We start from the raw sequence: 22,216 nt of genomic DNA on the forward strand, positions 1-22,216 counted from the left end.
AAAATGTAAGGTTAGTACATTTAACTTGTGTCCTTCGCCCACATTTATATTTATTTTTCGTGTGAATCAGTCGTGAGATGTGTTGTGGTTTCAGTTTAGGTTTCACCTCATGTCGAATTATTCTCTAGTCGAGCCAAACGTGCGTGTGAACGTTAAGTCTTAAATGTACTTTTCGCTGTTCTCCTTCAAACATACCAACAACAACAACAACAACAACAACGACAGACATCTTCGTCGGTTTGAGATGTTTTATTGGTGTATTATCATCGTTTCTTACAGTCAGGATTCACTTCTGCTAAACTTGCTCTGAATCCAAAACGAGAAGCATGCTGAGCTTTACAGGCAGACAAATATACTGTATCTCCCCTCCTCCTCCTCCTCCTCCTCCTCTTCCTCCTCCTCCTCCTCTCTCTCCCTGACTCACTCCGTCTTGCTCTCTTTCACACGCACTCTTTCCTGTTCGGTCTTTGTCCCTCTCTTCCTAGTTCACACGCTCTCTTTCAAACACTTCTCACACACTCACACACACACACACACACACACACACACACACACACACACACACACGGACTGCCTTTCTTCCTTGTTTTGTTTTTTTCAGCATTTCTTTTCCTCTCACTCTTGATCTCTTCTCTCTCTCTCTATGCTTTTCAGCCTGCTGCTGATGAGATTTTGTGATGACAGCAGAACGTCTTAAAATAAAAACAAAACGCAGACAAGCTCCTAAATCAGTCTCAAACTCAAATTACTGGCTGTTCTCTCCTACCGGGGTTGTCTCCCTCAAAATAAACTGTACACACTGAGAAACTGAGCTATTTGTCTTCCCCTGTCCTTAAGTATTTCCATTTTATGATAGTTGAAGTAACACTTCTACTCTCCAGTACATTTCAGAGGGATATATTGTACTTTTTACTGCACCACATTTATCTGACAGGCGCAGTTGACATATGAACAAAACATATGATAAACTAAGAAAATACAATGCATCTTCAAAAGATTAAACCAGTGTTTCTCAACATTTTTGGGTTGTGACAGGAAAAACGTATCTTGTCACGCTGTGAGATGTAATAGACATTTTCCCTCTAAACCTTATATTTCGTTTTAATAACTGTTGGAGGCCCGAAGAGGTGATGTGGTGCATGATTTCACAAACAAGCAAAGCGAATAGTCCAAAAAATGAATACAGATTTGTGTGTCAGAATCAGACATGTTTTATCCAACATGCAACACTTGGCCTGAGACAGAAAGGAAGGGGAAGACAGGAGGACAAAAATACTGATGTAGAAAAGAGACCATGTTCACATTAATGCAGATTAAATCTGAAAATGGTGCCAAGTGTGTCTTATCCGCACAAAATTGCCGTCCATATTGAGGTGCTGAAACAAAAACGGCAATATCTTTTTCACTGGGCGTGTTCAGGTCTGCTTGCTCAGTTTTATGTTCTTTTCAATGTGAATTTGCGCCGTTTAGTCTCTCAAATGATCACCGGACTATAAAATGTGTCAATCGTACAGGAGGTCAGGATTTACGACAAGTGCAGTTTTCAGTGCTTGAAAATGAAGCTTTATGTGGATTGAAGACAGAAAGTTATTTATAAATCTGCATTAGTGTGGACCTCTCAATTACCACTCAGGCCAAACTGTGGGATTTCTGTTGAAACCGTGCCTGCAGACAAAGGTTCATCTCAGGACAAACAGAAAGTCACTATCTGTAGAACAAATGGAAAGTGTGTTTTGGAAATGGTAAATCTCACAGGAACGATGCAAGTTCTCACTGATTGATTGAAATTTAACAATGTGGCTTTACAGCCCTGAAGGCCATGAAACTCACCCAACTCATAAACGACGACCTGTTAATAGTCTTAATAGTAACACAGCAGTGTTCCTCAGCAGTCACACTCAGCCAGAAGCTTAATGATCAACAGTTTATTGATCAATGATGAAACATTTAATTGATTAAATTATTTTTTTATTGCGTACTTTTGAAGAGCATTGTATGAAAGCTGTGCTATCTGAGGATGTATTAGAAAATGCTTAAAATGATAAAAGTTTGATAATGATCCTATTATGAGAATCATTCCTCAACTTTAAAAACAAACTTTGTCCATCATTAGGATTTTTTTTAACTTCCTTTCTATTTGATGTTTTTACAAACTGTAGTCGCATTTCACATCTCTTCTTTTAATAAATCCTTCACCCACACTTATTCACACAAATCTATCACAGCTGGACTCATTTTTTTTAGCCCTAATCACTGAAATTGGTCCAATCATGACAGTTTGCAGCTCTGGAAGTGGAAACCTTCTACTGCCAAAACACACAAGCAGCCATATTGCAGCCCACACATGTAGTTACAATTTTGAGGAAGTGCAGAACGGTCCTGCAATGCCTCCATGTGTAACCTCTGACGACGCAGAATAAATCCAATGTTAAAATAACTTGTTTATGTTCAGTGCTGAAGCTTTTCATCCACTGGTTTGTGTGAACACACGGAAAATATTGATTTATCCTTCATAAAAAGTTAAGTTATGTTAATTCGCTTGTTTATAAGTAATGGCTGTAAAACCAAACGATTAATAAGAAAATCAATAATGAAAACAAGCGTTAGTTACAACACTAAACGGTGTGATGATTAACAAGCTGATCACTGATATGTGTGATTGATATATGCATTTGTTCTGACTAGAGTGAGTCATTTACGTGTCAGGTGCATTTCATGACCTTACATTATAATACCAAAACAAGAGCAGGATTTAACTGAATTATAAGTTGTTTAAGTTGATTTATTTATTTTTATTATATTGATTATTAAGACACAGGCAAGGTTCATTACTGTACCTACAGCACCACAAGAGGAAGAACAAATCCATTCAGTCATTCAGGCTTTACTCGTGTTTTGGAAAATGTTATTTAAAGTTTAATGTTGAATTAGGAGGACAGAAAATGTACTTGCCTAATTTTAAAATTTTGATTAATGATGAGCTTTAAAACTCTCGACTCAACAGAGGAATCAGGTTTTGTGATGGAACAACAACAACAACAACAACAGCTGTCATACGTAAGCTGCATTTTTGTTTTAATATTTGTTTTTCAGATAAAATAGCACGTAAACGCAGTGCTTACTTACTAAACTGTCCTCATCCCACATGCATGGTATCACTTTTCAAACACTAACTCAATTATAAGTCTGTTATTCAGTCATTCTGTCAGTTTATTTGTTCCTTGCTGCCAAGAAAAATGACACAGCTACTTATAGAAATGTACAATGGTAAGAAATAAAAATATTATACAGTCTATTTACATATTAACTTATTTTATCCCAACCCGTTTTTGTGCCCAAATTAAAATATTAATAATTCAACATTTTAAAAGATGTTCTTGATAAATAACATGTGTTATAGTCTACAGAGATAATGTGTGAAAGCTCCACATCAGCACTTTCAACCGGTGCTCTCAGCTTGTCTCTACATGATATATAAATAAAGTTATGTTATTGTAAATAAAAAGTGCTCAGGACTCCAGAGGGTAAATCATCTTTTACTTGTGTGTTACTTGCGGTGTTCACCACCAGCTGGGATTTCAACAGCCGCATCATGACTTCACTGGGTGTGGAGATTCTGCTCCCAAACAGCCCACAAGCCGGAAAAGACAGTTTGGAAAGCCAAAAAAGCCCCTCAGCACCTGGACAATTAACAACACTATCAACCTCCTGCAGGTGTTTTATGGTCATTTGGTGCAATGCGACAATAAAAATCTTACTTACTGCCTTTTTAAACCTTTTGAATTTGTTCTTCCTTTCAACATTTGAGCAAATTATTCCCTGAGGCAACTCCACAGCGCAATTTCTTTGCCAGGACCAGGCAGCTGCAAAACCACGACACACAGGCACCACCTCTTCTGTCGCTGCCTGTGGTCGCCGCTCGCCAGCCTCCCCATCTCATGATGATGATGTCATGACCCCAAACTGACTCAGCAACATCTCGACTGGAACAGAGCAAGAGAAAAACATTGTTAGGATGCAGGAAAAGAACAAGAAAAAACATGAGCGGAAACGTAGGAAAATAACATTAGAAATATGAAAACAAAAAGGTGACGCGCTGCATTAAGTGGTGCTCAGGTATTATAGGACATCGTTAAGTGCATTATAGGCCTACTGTCAGCCAATAAAATACAACAGGCTGGAACGCACAGACAATGCAACACAATAAACTATCAGATTTTATTGCTCACAAATAAAAATGTGTTTTTTTACAGACCTACAGAGAAGAAAACACATTTTAATTCCCTAAAAATGAAGCTAACAAAAGGAACAAGCTGGACTACGATTCATCAAGGTTCCTCAGATCGTCCCCAGGTATTATAACAACCTATAATATAATAACTTGCATTAGATAACTTGCATTAGCATGGCTAATTAAAAACAGCGCAGGGTGCATACTGTTAATGACAGGATATTAAGCAATGACCTGCTTGAGGTAATGCTCCATAATGACTTCTGGCACTACTGATGTGTTACAGTCATAACAAGCAGATGGATCAAAATCTGGACTGTGTTACTGGTTTTACACATTTTTCCTCTGTTGCTTTTCTGGTAAATGTTGGGTTTTTTTCTTTCAAAATGATTGAAGTGGTATATGAGCTGGTATTTTAACATAGATGAGCTGTTGTTTCTATCAAACATGTCTTTTTTCTGACTCTGCCGATTCAGACTAGCATCAAAAAATAGAATGAAGAAATAAGCTTCATGCTCTGATTAACCTTCAACAAATCATTCCTTCTTTAATGCGTGCTTAGCGTGACAGAGTTCAATTTATTAATTAGGAGTCGTTATCATGTTACAAATATCTAATACATAAAACTGAATATGCCTTTGACACCTAAGCTTCTTAATCTCCATAATTAACTAGAGTCTGCCAACATAATACATGTATTTATTTTTATTCTGAAATCTGAATTGATGGTATCAATATATCAGTCTTAACAGTCCCCTTCTGCACATCATGTGTCCCCCGTGAAGTTCCCAAGGTTTAGGAAACTTTATGTAATTATAGTAAAAAACACACGTCCATGCACTTACATAACTGCTGCCTTTACAAACAGAAATACAAGTCCAGACAAAAAGCAACTTGGCAAACATAAATATGTTATTTCTTTACTACCACCCTTGTATTTAATAAACATCTGTGTACAATGTTCAATGTCACTGCAGCTTCCTGCTTTCCTTCCAGACTTTCTGGATCAGACTGTTGACAGGACACATGACAGACACACACACACACACACACACACACACACACACACACACACACACACACACACACACACACACACTACGAGGCAGCAGTGACGAAAAACAAAGGAAATGTCGGGCTATGATTTTGACTAAAAATACACACACACGTCACAATCCAGAGATGACCTTCCCGCTCTTATTAAAGCAGAATTTTATTTCTTTTTCCGTCAGTGTTTTGGTCACAGATGGACGCTCAACAATGAGAGAGAGTACGTTTAGGCCCAAAAGTTAAAAAAACAAACAGAACAGCTAATCCTTTCTTGTTTTTTGCCCATTTGTCCAAACTACCATGTGTTATACTGCGGCATTATTCATTGGTGAATGTGTGCTGTTTTATCTTGTACATATTTCTAATGCTAAACAATACAAATATGTAGTTTTATTCTATTTTCAACGGTGCCTTTTCAACATCTGGTCAGGGTCAACTGATGAAAATCAGCCCTCTTGCACCAGCTCATTAATAGTTCAGTTTTCCCTGTCAAAGAAACTAATAATAAAATAGTAACAGTAGCATATATATACATAAAATCAGAATCAGATCAGAATCAGAATCAGAAACTGTTTATTGCCAAGTAACATCCATTACAAGGAATTTGCCGTGGTCTGAAGGTGCTACATTTTTTTAACATATAACATATAATCTGACAGACAACAAGCATGTAAAAATATAAAGGTAAAAGAATAAGATGAGATAAATAGCAAACAGTGCAGTGACCAAAATAAAGTGTCCAGATAAAGTGTCCAGTAGGGGGTGCGTGCGTTAATGTAACGCAGGGGGGACAGGGGCAGTGTATGTTAATATAACGTATAACTTGTGTTTGTGTTGGGGGGGGGGGGGGGGGGGGTGGCTTGGAGCTAGAGGGACATCTGACAAACTTTACACCAGAGCTAAAATAAAACAGTCGACCTGACTGTTGTAAATCAATTCAATGAGTAAGACCAAATAGAACTTAAACGAACCTTAAAAATATATGAAACATGTCACTTTTATACTGTCTTCAATTTTATTAAAAGTCATATCTTTATATCATACCAAATTGGGGAGATACAGTACCTTTACCCTGACCATTCAGTCTCACTATTAAGCTGCGTTCAACACCACTACATCTGAGGCTACACGCACAGAAAACCAGCTTTATGGCACACGAAATTTAAGCTATTAATCTAAAGTGTAAAAGGAAATACAAAGTATAAAAGCACGACAGGCAGCAATTCCTGGCCTCTCACGGCCTTAAAAGCACAGACATGAAGAAGTGAGAGAGTTTGGAGACCGAGTCACCTGCACAGATACCGAACATGTTCTCTGCAGAGGAAATGGACGACAGAACAACACACAGTCTGCAGCACAGACACAGAGGTGCAACATTTAGGACATCCCTCAATTTGTTTTTCATTGTAACCAAAACATCCACTCAGCTCACTCAGTGTGTTCTGTTGGCCAATTAGCAGCTGCAGGTTATTGTCACAGAACTACTGTACGCATCATGACATGTTAAAAATTATAATTTACTGCAGACATTGAAAAAAATGTAATCTCTGCACAAAGAAGTAAAATGTTACTCTGCTGTCATTCCAACTTTTATTTATTGTTTATCATGTTTTCATGGACTTGCTAAACTGAACTTGCTAAATTTAAACGTGTGTTTTGATGAACAGGGTCAATTAAAATTCCTGAAACTGTAGCTTGAATAAACATAATTTACAACATCAGATTTACTTTAAAGACTAATAATTAGGGTCTCTTTGATTTGACCACACTGGTTAGTCATGATGGACCCCGTCTGCCCGGTCTAAACCGATTAAAGCAGATTGCTTTACTTTGAAGCTTTGCCTCACTGGTACAATAAAAGCGCCTCGCACGTTTTGGCTATACAACAGACAATAGGACCCTCCTCCTCAGAGATTTGTGCATCACTGGAAAAGATGAAGCAGAAAGCTGTTTGCAGACATTTACACACACAGAGGATGTTCTGGAAAGTTTTCACTGACTGTTGTGTAAGACGACACAAGTGAGATGTTTGGACTGTGGATGAAACGACATGTATGTTTTCTGTTTGCAATAATCTGGTGACAGAATATCCCCTTCATCAGGTGTGTGGTTTATTTTATTTTAAACTAAAGACATCACATACAAATAAGAACTGGTGACCAAACGCATGTACTCTCTCTGCAAAGGCTGCAGCATTTTAAATGCATATTTTATGCCTAGTTGTGGTGACGTATCAGCACAACATGTTAATGTGTTGTTTTACTTAGGAGAAAACTTTGGTAAATAGAAGAACAATAAAGGAAATATATATATATATATATATATATATATATACACACATTACAACATTACATTACAACATTCGTATTGCAGTCTGTTGCAGTGCACTGCTAGAATTTCCATCTAATCAAGTAGTAATTGAGTGTTTAAAGTCTTATTTTCTCAAAACAGGTGATAAAATCTGCGGTAATTTCAACCTCAACATTTTTGATAATCAAGTGTCATCATTTCATGATTCCAGTGCAGTGATTTGCCTTCTTGGAGGATTCTTTAATTTAATTTAAGAAAACAAGGATTTAATGGCTCAAAGATAGACAAAAATTACTTGATAAGATGAAGATTATTTGTACGCACACAAATGTATCCTGTTGTCTGTGGTAGACGCAGTTAAAATGCCTAGAAACAGAGCTATCTTATGTTAATACATGTAATATATACACATATACACATTGTCCACCAACTGAGAGGCTCTTCTCCTGAGGATGAACGTCTTCAGCCATCTTAAAGTCCCAAAGATGGACACTGTGATTAAAGACCTTGTAAGAAGTACAAAAAAGATAAATTACAGTCTTCCATTTATAACCCCTCTTTCCTCACACCATAGCCATTACACCGACTGCTGCCCAGACAGTTTGAAATTTCTCAGCTTTGGTGACGCTGTTAATCATCCTGTTAAGAGCTGAGGAGATTAATTAGTCGGTTGCCCTTTTAAGTGGACAACCACTTAGTTTCAGACTCAACATATAGCTGTGAAAAAGATTCCACTACGAGTGGCTTTTTTTTTTTCCAGTCAATTTTAGTACAAGTATTATATATTAAATCAGATTCTCAGGACATGAAAACACATATTTCAGAGATCAATTCTGAGACACCACGGCCGATTTTTAACAACTCCAAAGGCGCTGTTCAGCAGAGAAACACCAGCAGCAACATTCGACCCAAAACCTCACTCAGCTCTCTTAAACTGTATGACTTTTTAAAAAAAATACAAGACAGTCAAGAAACAAAGGGATTAAACGGGGATGCCCATTCACTCCAGTGATCTTTTTCACTCAGGACAAAGACGTATAACTAGGATGAATAATTTACTGAAGGGACAGGACCGGATTAACCAGTCTGATTAATGGCTCGGTGCTTTGTCCTCCCTGCCTGATAAAGTGGATCTGCATTTAGGTCTCTCAGGGCAGCTGTGGAGTACATGTATCAAAAAGAAAGTGGCAGGATGCTTTAAAAGCTTGTACCCACTTATGTTTAGTGATAGATATATAAGAGAAGTTAGTAAAACATCAGAAAGTCAGTTTATTTAATGGAAAATGTTGACGTCCCTTTAGGTCCTAATATGTCCGAGCAACATTCGTCTACAGTAATTAAACAGTAACGTTTGACGTTTAATAAATTGAGGTTCTGTATTTATCAAGACAAAAGTTTGATGAGCCATGAATCAAAATCAGATAGTATAGATACTAATATATATAAAGGGATTTTTTGAAAGGTGGATTAAGTTTATATATAAGAGCCCTTGTTGACGGCCAAAAAGATTTCCATTAAATTATTACAATTAAAATTTTAAAGCTGATGCCTTTGCACATACACTAGATATCTCTATTTTTTCAGAACTGTGTTAATGCTGCAACAGGAAAACCTCTTGTTTTTCCAATTTGGGAGAATTGGGAGATTTTTCTAGTCGTCAGAAATTCATAATATCTAAGAATTAAAACTAGGAGGTTGACGTGAGCATGTTCTCCTACTCGCCTGCTTGTTATTACAGTCTGAAAAATATGACATTAAAGCAGCATTAGCATTGATGAACCTACGAGCCCCTCCCTCCACACCAGATATATTCAAATGGCAATTAGCATGCAATGCTAACGGGCAATTTTTTTGAGCTCCAGTATCAACATCTTTGAATTACGAAGACTGAGTTTTACCAACATTTCTTTCCTCAGGACAACTCTGCTTCCACATCATATTCATGCAGCTGACGCTCCTATCTGATGCTCACTACATGCAGCCAGTAAGTGTGAACACAAATTGCAATGTGGTTGAAGATCAGGGGTTACGCCAGCGGGATTTCTTAATAAGTCAGTCAATTCATTATTGGTGAAAGGAGGTTAACCAGTTTGATGTATGAGCAGATGTTTTGTCTTGTCGTCCCTTTTGATAAAGTGGAAACCTGCGTCAGCATTAAGCAGGTTTAAGGAGTACTTTACACCGGCTGTATGTATTGGCTGAAGATCAAAGGTGAAGGCGAGGGACTTGTGCAGCCAATAAGTCTTCCTCCTGACAATCCTCTTTTTCACAGCACACTATCTGAGTCATTCAACTGTACTGAATATTACTGTTATTGTGGATGAGCTACGTACTGTGTTATTGTTATTAGGTACATATAACTAAAACTCAGCTTGACTTTGTGGTGCTGTTAAATTATGTTGCTTATACAATGTTAATATAATGGTTGGCTTTTATGAATTTGTATTTTGTACTAAATATATTTGTCTTATGTGACTTTAAAACATGCAGGCAACTATGAAAATAAGCTGAAGACTCATTAATGGAAGGTGAATCTATGTAAAATGACACACGACTTGATTATTTTGAGCCTTCACTGGTTCCGTCAGTGATGCCAAACAATTACACTCCGTATTTATCCACGGTTAAAACAAAAAACATGGAATTAGTTAAATGATAAAACTGGCAAAATGAGGGTAAAGTTAAAATAATTCTTTAACACTCGAGACAATAAAGAAAGTTGAGTCTCATCGGACAAAAAATATATTATGGATGAATGTCTGGATATTTACTCACAAATATTTGTGTTGTCGCTACAGAGAGTTAAAATCAGTAGATACAAATGTGAGTTGTTTATGAAGAAGTTAAAACCGAAAGCAAATTAAAAAGCTACTACTGTATGACTAATTTTAAGATCACGCCAACACCGTGTTAAGTTTTCAGAGGCCATTTGAATGCAGCCTGCAACATGTGGGACATACAGTTATGACACTCAGACAGCAAATCAACATTGAAAACAGACTTACTGATCCTTTGTGATCAAATGAAGAAAAAGCCGCCTACAACAGCACAGAGAAACCACACAGAATATTTAACAGGTTTGTTCATCAAAGGTCTGAAAACAGCAACTTGCGTTAAAAAGCCTGTTTGCATCCTGTATCCTGCGTGCCTGTGATGTTGTTGTTGTTGTTGTTGTTGTTGTTACATGATTTATCTGCCTTTGACTTGTAATTACATCTAATTCCTTTCTGCAAAATAATTCTTCTGGTTGCTCTGAAGCAGTGTAGCTTTGAGGGGGAAAAAACTGTTTTCACTTGGTATTTTCTCAGATTTCTTTTTCTTTTCTTTGGTTTAAGCGTCGGTTCACTATCTTAATACAATACACACATGTCCATTGAAAAGTAGGATGAAAAGTAAGAGCGATTGGTCGCTGTAATAATTCCTGTTGTCCACAGAGGCCATGAAGAGATCCCTTCCTAATACGATAAGAGAGGGGGGACATCGCTGACAATCCAGTGCAAGAGGCACTTATAGAAACACACACTATGACTTCCTGCGCTCGATGAGCTCTTCTTCAGTTCAGACGAACTTCAGCTAACTCAGTCATATGTTTTCATCTTTGACAGAATTTTAGAAAACAGTCTCAATAGTAGTCTAATATAAAGATGTGTTCCACACGTCCATCTAAAACGAAAAGCTCTTGTATCACTTATACACGTCACACAGTTTCACCTTATATATACTTTGCCACCCACTTCCTTCTGATTAGTTGGACATAACGACCAAAAACTCTTTCATAGGCCTTTATTACATAAGACAAGTCAAGCACGGAGCATCGTTAATGTTATTACTAACGTCTTTTCCTTTTCCTACTATGAGGAGTCAAAATGTTTGCTGTGAAAAAGAAAATTATATCAAGACAGGCTCACGTTTTTCTATCAAGTCGATAGTTTGAGTCGGAGGGAGTGATTTACTTTCCACTGGACTCTCATTTAATCTGCTCTTTATTTTACATTTCACGGGAGAGGGAGCTCATTTGCTGACTGGGGAGATGGATGTGGAGATAAAATGGCCGAGCCTGAGACCAGAACGAGAGAAGTGGGACATTTACCACAAATTGTGATGTGTGCGCGCACACACACACACACACACACAGCTGTCAAAACAAGTGAAGGAATAGAGGCTCTTTTGCACTAGACTTTTAAGAGGGAAAACTTACATCTGCTGCTTTTGTGCTTGGTGTGTGTGTGTGTGTGTGTGTGTGTGTGTGTGTGTGTGTTTGGCCAAGTGGCCGTGTCCGGACTGAGCACAGGGAAGATGACTGGAAACATGCTGCACTTTCATTTCCACTCTGTTAACACACAGATGCACACAGGCTCTCACGCACGGAAGAGACTCAGTTACAATAATTAAATCACATCGCTGTCAGACAAAAGCTTCACAGGTCTGCATTCAATTTACCTCTCTCTGCAGCATACTCTATTACCCCACCCCTGCTTGCTGTATTGACTGAAGGCGGTCCGATCCTCAGATGGCTTCAATCTGAACTCATTTGGCATAACATGAAACTACCTTCCATGAATTTTTAAATATGTTCTATGTGTGAAATCTAAATCAAGTTATAACTCATTTAGACTTGGAGCATATTTCACTCCTCACACATTGCATAAAAGAAAGTTATACCCTGACGAAGCTGCACCCTGTGGACAGGTTTAAGAAAGTTTACCGTCCAAACCAATTCCTTACTCACTAGCAGTCCTGCTGCTAGAAGCAATAAGTCAACATTTTGGGAAGATCAATACCACTCTCATATCTGCATCTTAAATATGTAGCCGGAGCCAGCAGCCGGTTAGCTTAGCTTAAAAACTGGAAACAGGGAAAAACAGCTACCCTGGTTCTGTCTGAAGGAACCAAAGTCCAGCTACGAGCGCCTCTAAAGCTCAGTGGTTAACATGTTATATCTCGTTTGTTTAGTCCGTACAAAAGCTGAAGTGTAAAAACAACAATTCATCGTTGTTTCTAACTGCCCTTTAGAATGACACGAAGCGTTTTCTGATCTGACGCACCCAACAAACATCATTTGTCTGTGCCTTCCAAACCAATCACTGATGAAAAACAAATCAGTTTTATGACGTGACATCAACTTAAGCTTTGGTTAGGTTTAGGAACAAACACGACTTGGGTCAGTTTGGGGAAAGATGGGTTGTGATGAAATCAGTACTTGGTTAGAAAAACATCATGTTTGGGTTACAAAGATTTGGGGACCTTTTGTTACAATAATAGCCACTTGATTTAGGTGAGGGAATAGTTGTGGCCATGCTTTAAACAAAAAACAACTGTCGGTAGGACACAGGGAAACGAACAGCTGTCTCCCGTCGCAAACTCAAACGTCACGTTACTTCTGTTAACGTATGAGTGTTTGAAATATCACTCATGTAACTCTGTGATCTGCAATCCACCTCGACTGGTTGAGAAAATGTTGAGTAACTGGGCTGACGAAAGCCTTTTAATGAAGCATTGTATGAACTCAAAAATACGTAAAGGTCAAGGTAGACGAGTGTAGACACAAAGCAATAATTGATCACAATCAGTGGCTTTGCTTACGTGCCTGCAGTAACAAATATGAAATTAAAATGTACCAATAATCCCTCTTATGTTGGACATGTTTTCTTTTCTCTGTGTTCCAACAAACAGACGGAAAAACGTGAGCTGCTGTTAAGCACACGAGCGACTTAATCACACTTAAACAACTGTGACGAAGGTGTAAACGTGTCATGACTCGTCTTCATTAAACCAAGCCAAATCAGATACTGGAGTTAGTGTGATAACTCCAGCTGAGGCAGTAATCAGTTATGTAATCAGTGGGAGGTTTATGCGAATCCTGCAACCACATTTTCCACCTTTATTCTACAAACAGGACTATTGTACATCTGACATATTAAAGACAATGAATATAAAGCCTTGATAAAAGTCTCAGTGTCCCTCCACCCTCATTTGTAGTTTTTCTAAATGCTTCGTCAGCTGCTGTTGTTAGCTGCTTTGTAGTTCTTTGCTCTGTGTTGCCAGGCAGTCTCTCTCTGTGATGCATAAAGCATCAGACACACATTCACACACACACGGTAACGTATGAGCTTCTGGTGTTGACACTTGCATTTTTTGCCCCCCCCGTCTTACGCCGTGACACTTGACAGTATTGATCATTAGGACGTTGTGATGAATGGATGGACTCCACTTTAGCTAATTAATCTGAGCCACTGCTGCAGCAGCACTCACTGTCAGTCAACCAGCATTAGAGAGGCGACGAAACGGCTCAAATGTAAACGTAGACGAGGGAGGAGATAGCTGACGGACGGGGAGGAGGAGAGAAGAAGGTGTCAACGCAGTGAAGCTCGCAATTTGGATGGTTTGTTTGCTTGTTTGAAGGTGGCTGCAGTTAAAAAACTGATCTACCTGCAGTTTACATGAAGATATATTTTGCAGATTGTGTATAACAGGCCTCTAAGAAAAGGCTCTATATATGCTCCATGTAGATTCTTTAAAATATCACTACACTGGCTGTCTGGGGTGTCGTGTGGCTTGAAGATGGCGATGTAGTTTCCCCTTGGTGTTTTACCTCCTCAATGAAAGTCAAAATAATACAAAACTGAACTGAACTGCAGAATAGACGGATTGTACCGTCTGCATCTTCCAGATTTTTCTTTCTTACTTTCTTCTTACTAAAGTAATGCTGCCTTTCTTTCGGAGCGGAGTGGAAGAACGCCCTTTTCCATTTCGGCGCCCAATCTAGCTCTGGTCCACTCCGTGTCTGGTGCAAGACGCCAGGAGACGACAAATGAATATGAAAAGGATCGTTTCATTTCAATCAACAAAAGATTTACACTTTACATGAGATGAAACACCAGATTATGTTGAAAATCAAGCACATTGCTAACCTTGAAAACATAACTGATAAAAATTAAGCATTTTCCAAACTTTCAAGGCCCTGTTGGGTTCAGTGGCCAGTTAATTGATCTGTAAATTATGAACATAAAAGCTGCAGGTTCTGCAGACTGGCAGATTAAAACGTGTAGTGTTCATGGTCTCGTCTATAGTACTCCATACATAATCAGCTTTCATATTGTCTCTTTGTCTGGGCGAAGAAACCAGATTTGTGACTGGAAGATAATCTATTCAAATCTCAGATCAGTTGATAAAACTTGGGCAGGAAAAACAGCTGTGATTCTATTCGGTGGTCTTAAGCAAGACACACAGGCCCTCTGTTGTTCCAGTACAGCACTGTGGTCATGCTGGTAATGCTGGAAACCAGGCCACGGCTAGAGAAATGACAGTTTAGTTAAGGTTTGGTGTCAAAGACTCGCAGACAGACGCACTACATTTCCTTCAGTCACAGCAACGCCCTGCTGTAATCTGCATACAGAAACTGAGAGACTGTGTGGGAGGATTTTTATACCCTAACTGATTTTTACAATACAGGTTTAACACAACCAGGCGATGATCAAGTGTCACACACTTGATAGGACAGTTTAATCTTTGTTTTATTAGTATATATTGAAGGTCAGGATTATTTTAACCACAAAAAGAGAACTTGAGCAAAGCTGTGAGTTGGACACTTTTTACTGAGAGCTAGAAATGAGCAGGCAACAGCAGAAATAGGGTAATGTCAGGTAGGCGTGTAAACCACATTCACTGCAGGTCATGTCTCCCCATGTTTTGAATCTCCATCACTATCGCTAATATCATATGACTCTCACATTATTACCTACGCACAGCTCTCACAGCTGATACACACAACAGGAATAGTTAGAGATTTTGTCAGATAGACATGATCACACTGTCATTACAGTGGTTTACAAATTTGCTAACTCCTACCGGATGAGTTTAGCTGAGGTGGTTTCCCCACCGGTTGTCAGGATGTGTGGATGTGGTGGAAACCAGGCTGATAGTCCTGTGGTGAAACTGTTTCTCAATCCAGCGCGAACCCTGCAAAAGAAAGAAAAATCCCCATTTTAACAAGTCATTTAGCCTATAATTGAGTACTAAAATGCATTATTAAAACAGGGAAATAGCTCTCTTCCTGGGGTGAGATAATTGTACTTGTTTCTTAAACAAATCTTATTAAAAATATTTTGTTATTCAATTTCTATGATACAAGTGTGCCGCTTGTTCTAAGATAGGAACACTCACTCTTTAGAAAGTCCTTTAACAACTTATTATCTTACCCCACGGAAGTATTTCCTCATTTTTATGGGAAAAAGTCTCAAAGGTTGAATATGAGATCCGCTGTCTCGTGCAGATGGATGTTTTTTGGACTGCTGGTTGAATGTAATTTCTTGCATTCACTTGTTGTCACAGGTTTGAATTGTCCTCTGATTCGAATAGATTGAACACTGAAAGTCTGGGTATGCACAAAAATGAAATGCAGTTTTTGTGCCCCATCAGAGCCTTGCATCAGCATTGTTCAGTGTTAGACCTCTATACGTACACAAGTGAACAAGCCCCAGGCAGACACCTTAATGACAACACACCTGTTTAATCTTAGACATAAAGCTAGTTAATAACGTCCTGTAACAGGACTGAAGCAGCCACCAATTTACATCGTCAATCATACTAACTACTGCATGGTTTGAGATGCAACATTTTTAACTTATAAATCATTATTATATGGCACTTTGTTGAGCCCTGTAGTGTCTGATGTGTTAATAAAATGCTGCCCAAATTCTCTCTTTGATGTTATCACTTTCCTTGATGCAGTACGATATCACACTCCTTTCAGCTGACTCATAAACGTCTCCGTATGATTGGTGCAAAGTTTGTGTGGAGCCACACACACACACACACACACACACACACACACACACACACACACACACACACACTTGGCACGCTCTTTTTCGAGAAATACCCATTTCCGTGCGGAAAGAGCGTCACGCATTCTTCATGTGGACACACAGCAGTTGTATATATGACAGAGCCACTTCTAAACTGTGTCTACATCTGAATTTTGTTTTTTCTGTTGCCACTGCTGCTCTTTTTCTATCCGAGATACCAAGATGCCCTCACCACTGGAATCAATCGTCTCTCACGTGTTAACCACTGAAAGATGCTGGATGACTACATCTTGTTTCATAATTCAATGAAACATACATGGCAAATATGCCTATATGTTTTCTACAGCATCAGTATGTTCAATGACTTCGCTGAAGTAAAAAGCTCCTCAACCAAAGCTACACTGTCCTTAAAATGTGTAATTTTAGTGACAGAAAAATGTTTAATCTGGGTGAATAAACACGTCAAAAATGGTGCCAGATATATGTCAACGCGTCCTGTAACGATTCCTGGAAAAACAAATACACCTGGATCTGCACTACTTCACATATGGCATAACTTTCTTTGAAAACTGTAGACAGGTGTTCGAGACATCTTACTAACTAACAGGACTGAAAAACATGCCCTGAAAACCAACATACTCTCGACGGAGATAAAACTACAACGTAAAATTCCACAGAATTCCCACTTGTAGTCCAGAAAAACGAACCTTTCTACATGTTTCAAGGTCATGAGAACCCTGGTTTTTTTTTTTTCTTCACTCACCATTCTGCATGTGTTAGTGTATTGTGTGACACATGAGGCAATGTCTGAAAAGCCGTCCCACACACAGCAGACAGATGCAAAGAGGCTTTGTGTGGGCAGAGATTTGACTAAACCTGAAGCCTGTTTGTGTATATGTGTGACAGAGAGAAGGTGAAAGACGTGATGTGGGTGGTCAACTTTTAATCTGTCTCATCTCTCATCTTCAAACATTTATTTGAATTAATTTCAGTGTTATTTATACCTTTTTTTGTCTTTTGTCTCCAGCATGCACCTTGAATTTTGTGCCGCTGCAGTGACAATTTTCCCTCGAGGATTCATAATAAAAATATCGCTTTGTAATCACTGACGCTGCCGTAATGTGCCTTAAATAACACTTGTTATTCTTCCCACTCTGCCTTATATCTTTATCACTATCATACATTTTGCACCCGAGCACCAAAAGTTCTTTGCTATGACAAATCCTAATTTTTCATTTATTACTGAATCCTCATATGCCTGTAAAATCCACTTGCCTTGTTCTTACATGTTTCTATATCAACATAATATAAAGTAGATAATCTAGAGACACATAGGACACACCCCCAAGTTGTTGTCACTGTCTTCCTTTCTGTACATTTTGTATCTTTTGTGCCTGGGAAAAAAAAAACTTACGGTAGTGATTAAACCAGGCTTGAATTTCAAGTTTTCTTCTTCTTTTCTGTCTCATTCTTCTTCTTCTCTCTCTCTGTCTCTCTGTTTCTTCTTCCCACGCTGTTGTGAACAGACAGTCAGGTGATGAAACAACAATTCTGCCCGAGGGTCACCATCTGCATAAGCACACAAAGTACATCACATTACAATAACCTAAACCTGGTTCAACCTTATCCTCAATTAACCTTCAGCACAAACCAGAGTTCTTACCCTAAATTTAACCCACGACCACAGAACTGAGACACTAAATCATAAGCCATCAAGTGTTTTCATAGTGCAGAGTTAGTCATGATGGGTGATTCATGATGATGAGAGAAGAGAAAAAATATGCCTATTGTCGACTTTACACTTGAAAACTGCCTCCAAAACAGATAAATGCTCCAAATGCTGTAATGTAAAATGTCAATCTACAAGAGTGCAACTCATTCAAATGATTCATTTTTCACATTCATCTGCATCTGGATGTAGTTGAATTTGTTATTCTTAGCAACTGTTTTCAATATGTACATTATCACACTTGACATGCACTGATATGAACAACTGTTGCTACTACTGCTGCTCCTGTTGTTATAACAACTGTTGACGGAAACATATTTACTACTATAGCACTCATTATGACTTCTACTATCACCACTACTCAACCACTATTACTATTTCCACTACTAGTTCTCCATGTAGGACTGAACACAGTCACACTGCAACATAAAAGTGTGAATGTATTTATGTTTTTACAGACAAAAGTCTCAAACAGGACATAATAATACAAAACATATATAATATAACACGTGTTGGGATGGTTACTTAAGAAATGGTGGTTGCAGAAAAAGATATTCCTTACTTGTTATTTTACTTTTGTTATTGAGTACAACTCCATTAAAGGTGCCTTTAAACAACTCTCCACACCCACACGCTGCATGTTTTGTATTTAACACATGTAGCAATAGAAAACGAGACGTTGTGGTTTAACAAGCAGCCAGCCTTCAACAATAGCTAGCTTAACGTTGTCCTCGCAGTGAAGATGCAGGGTTCACACACCCTCGTACTCTGAACCAAACCAGTTGATTCTTAAATGTAGGTTTACCAGTGGCTAATGTTAGCAAAACCAGCTCGGGAAACTCACACAAAAATACAACAACTTTTGAGCCACCAGAGTCTGTTTTGGAAGAGTAATACATCCTGCCATCAAACTCCTCGTCAAACAACCAACAAGCTGAGCCAAAATTAATCAGCTAAACTGTGAATTAATCGTTTCACTCATTCTTAAGCAATAATACAAATGATTCCCTGGCTCCAGGTCCTCAAATGTGCAGATCTGCTACTTTTCTCTGTAAACTCATTTGAAGATGTCATATCTTGGTGTTCAGAAACGTTTTTCAGGGATTTTTTCTGATATTTTATGGACATGAAAATAAAACATGGATCAATAAAGAAAAATGTAATCCCTTACACTACCTTGCCAAAAAAAGCTGTAATGCCTTAAGTAATGTGTTAATGCACAACACTGAACATAACAATGTAATATAAAGATTTGAGCCGTCGTCTAGTCGGCTTCTCCTGCGACAGATTTTTGGTTTGGATGGGACCAACCGGTAAATTCTGGCATCTTAAATCCAGTGTCCTTCAATGTAGCAGAAAGAGCCAATTAGCGGTCAACCGAGTGATTCTTCTCCAACAATAATATCCGCTTTAGTGAACCTGATTTTGTGGTGTTCAGGGGCACAATCTGTGCAGTTCATCAAAGTCTTTTCACAGACCGGTCACACATACTTCACAGTGATTTCCGTCTTGTAAAACCTGCTTTGGCACACAAACAGTCACTTTGGTTTTGACAGAGAGCTGCGTTATCTATTGTTATTCTAACTATAATTAAACTGAGGAATGAACCAGTGAGGTATTATATATGTTAGGTCTCCTGTTACTTTAACCAACCCCCCCCACCCCCCACCCCTTTTATGCACAAACACCTTATGAGATAATGTGGTCCAATTCAAGAATAACACAAATGACCATACAGCTGAGTCAACCTCTCTGACACAGTTCAAATTGAGCATAAAAGCCTCACAAGGGAAGAATATAGCACAGACATATATTGAATTACAAAATGGAGGTGCTCTCATAATTGTGTCTCACTTTGTGTCAATATGAGCTCCTGTTAGCTATATATTGTGTCCAAGTGAACAAGAGATATGCATGACCTCAAACTACACTCCCACGTGTTGAAAATGACACACAACTCACACATTGCTCAACATTGTACCCTCCTCCATTGTCAATTTCAGAAGGCAGCATGACTCAGCCATATATGAAGCTAGGGCCAGGCTAAGCTAAGCTAACCATAGAGACTGGAAGCAGGGGGAAATAAAGTCAGGTTTTAGTTGCATTTGGGAAAACTCACAGCCACACAGATCAGAGGCAGCTGACCAAAGTTTGATATTTTCTATCCTGCACAGGATAGTGTCAGATGCTGCACTGAGAAGTAACACGTGTGTGTGTGTGTTGTTCCAAACGAGACATGTGCTGAAGAGGACACATCCTTTTCAACAGTAAACCGAGGCTGTGAACGAGATGAGAGGCCTCCAGTAAAAATAGCATGTTGGCTGGTAAACAAAGCGGCTTCAAAAAGGAAGTGAGAGGTTTAATATCAGTGAGTTGCTGAGGCAGCGGAGCTCAGGGAAAATCCAGTCAGTGTGTTTCAACTCTCAGTATATGGCCTACTGTAGCATATTTACATTTAGCTGAGGTTCCTATACACTTCACTGGCAATGTATACAACAGCAGAGTGATTCCTAGAACAAAAGCAAGCAATGACGAGCCGCTGTGACTAAGCCAAAGATGTGACTAAAGTTCCCGGGAGTCTGTAGAGTTCAACAAAATCACAAACGAGTCAGAGCAATGAATCTTATCTATACACTGTTAATGTCTTTGTTTACACCTCAGTGTGCTGCCCACATTAATATCCTCACTAAACTTTGGACTTGTGTGTGCTCTCACACACAGTAACATCAACAGAACAGAGAAAATGAAATGAGCTAAAGGACAAAATATTACATTATCCCTCTGTTTTGAAAGTCCTCTCACTTTCTCTAAACTAACTTTAGGTCACATTTTGTGACATCCACATATTTTAACTTAAAGGTGCTCCAGAGATTTACTGTAGTGTTACACTTAGAAACAGATCAAAAGTAGAAAAGTCAAAATTTAATCAACAAAGGCTGAAATATCTAAACACCTAAAACACTGGATCCTACATTTCCCATAATGCAACTGAACAGTGTCTTTTTGTTAAACCGTTCTGTCTCCGGGTCTGACCTGATACCCACACTTGCATGTGCACTTAAGCGCACGTGACGGCAGGCAGTAGAAACAATAATCCTCCTGCTCGCAGTCGACACTTCACATATATTGACGAGCTACATTTCAGTCAGTACAGAGTATATACATGTTTCCAAAAAACAACAACAAGTTCTAGGAGCAAAATAATCAGCCATCCAAAGCTATCGTCTAAAAGCTGTATATATAAACACGAGGGCTTGTTGTCACCTGTTATGTGAAACGTAGCTAAAACTGCAGCGAGAGAGCTCGAAAGCACTTGTGTGTGTTTATTTACAGTAAGCTGAACTGTAGCTGTAGTTTATGAGACAGAACTATTACTTGAAGAAAAAATGTTCAGAAAAAAACATCCAGGTAATAAAAATGAATTGATGTCTCAATTTTCAAAATAAAACAAAAGTGCCAGGCGGAAGCTTCATTAAGGGTTAATTGCTTAACGAGACTTGTTTGACGCACTTTACATGCACTGCATTTGCACACACGACCTGCCACAAAAGAACAGCTGCTGTCCTTGTAAGACGTCCTGACAGATGGAGGTACAATACCTCATCGGCAGACAGTCCTTCCAAACACTCTGTCAACACCGTTTATATAATGCACTATTTGTGTATTTACACATGTAGCAAGGCACGGCACACCAAACACTGTGAAATGCATTTTGGGTAAAATGAGGTTGTTCGAGCAGGTCACTGGGTTTAGATTTCTGCTCCCTTTCTACCCATGAAAAAAAATGAATTCAACAGATATTCAAACAGACTTAAATGTATTGTTAAATGTCAGAATTTTGGCTCTGGTTCTCAAAGGAGTCAGCAGTTTAAACCAGGTCAGTGATGCCACCTTGTCTGTAGGATATGAGAGAAGTAAACATCAGCTTTTTGTCACCAGACAGTTTGCTCAATATCAGCACTGCATCATGTTAAATGTAAATACATTGTATGAATACATTTAGTCATAACTCAATAATAACAGGATTATTACGTTGTATTACCAATCACTTTTATTGAATCAATGTATTAATTTGTACCTGTGTGACAG

General features: G+C 38.6%; 1 long non-coding RNA gene across 2 annotated transcripts in view; it reads right to left on the reverse strand.

Moving 5' to 3' along the window:
- Positions 1 to 234: 234 nt before the first annotated feature.
- The window catches only part of LOC139294285 (uncharacterized), a 72,949-nt gene continuing 50,967 nt past the window's right edge, over positions 235 to 22,216 (reverse strand). The window contains exons 3-6 of one of the 2 annotated variants that reach the window (XR_011598401.1): positions 17,813 to 17,967; positions 15,440 to 15,550; positions 3,763 to 3,983; positions 235 to 3,680 (exon numbers count right to left, since the gene is read on the reverse strand). This is a non-coding gene — a long non-coding RNA (uncharacterized lncRNA). Of the gene's footprint in view, positions 3,984 to 15,439; positions 15,551 to 17,812; positions 17,968 to 22,216 lie in introns of both variants that reach the window. The other variant, XR_011598400.1, reaches the window with a different exon arrangement.

The sequence above is a fragment of the Enoplosus armatus genome, chromosome 12 (genome assembly GCF_043641665.1).
Source record: "Enoplosus armatus isolate fEnoArm2 chromosome 12, fEnoArm2.hap1, whole genome shotgun sequence".
NCBI lineage: Eukaryota > Metazoa > Chordata > Actinopteri > Centrarchiformes > Enoplosidae > Enoplosus > Enoplosus armatus.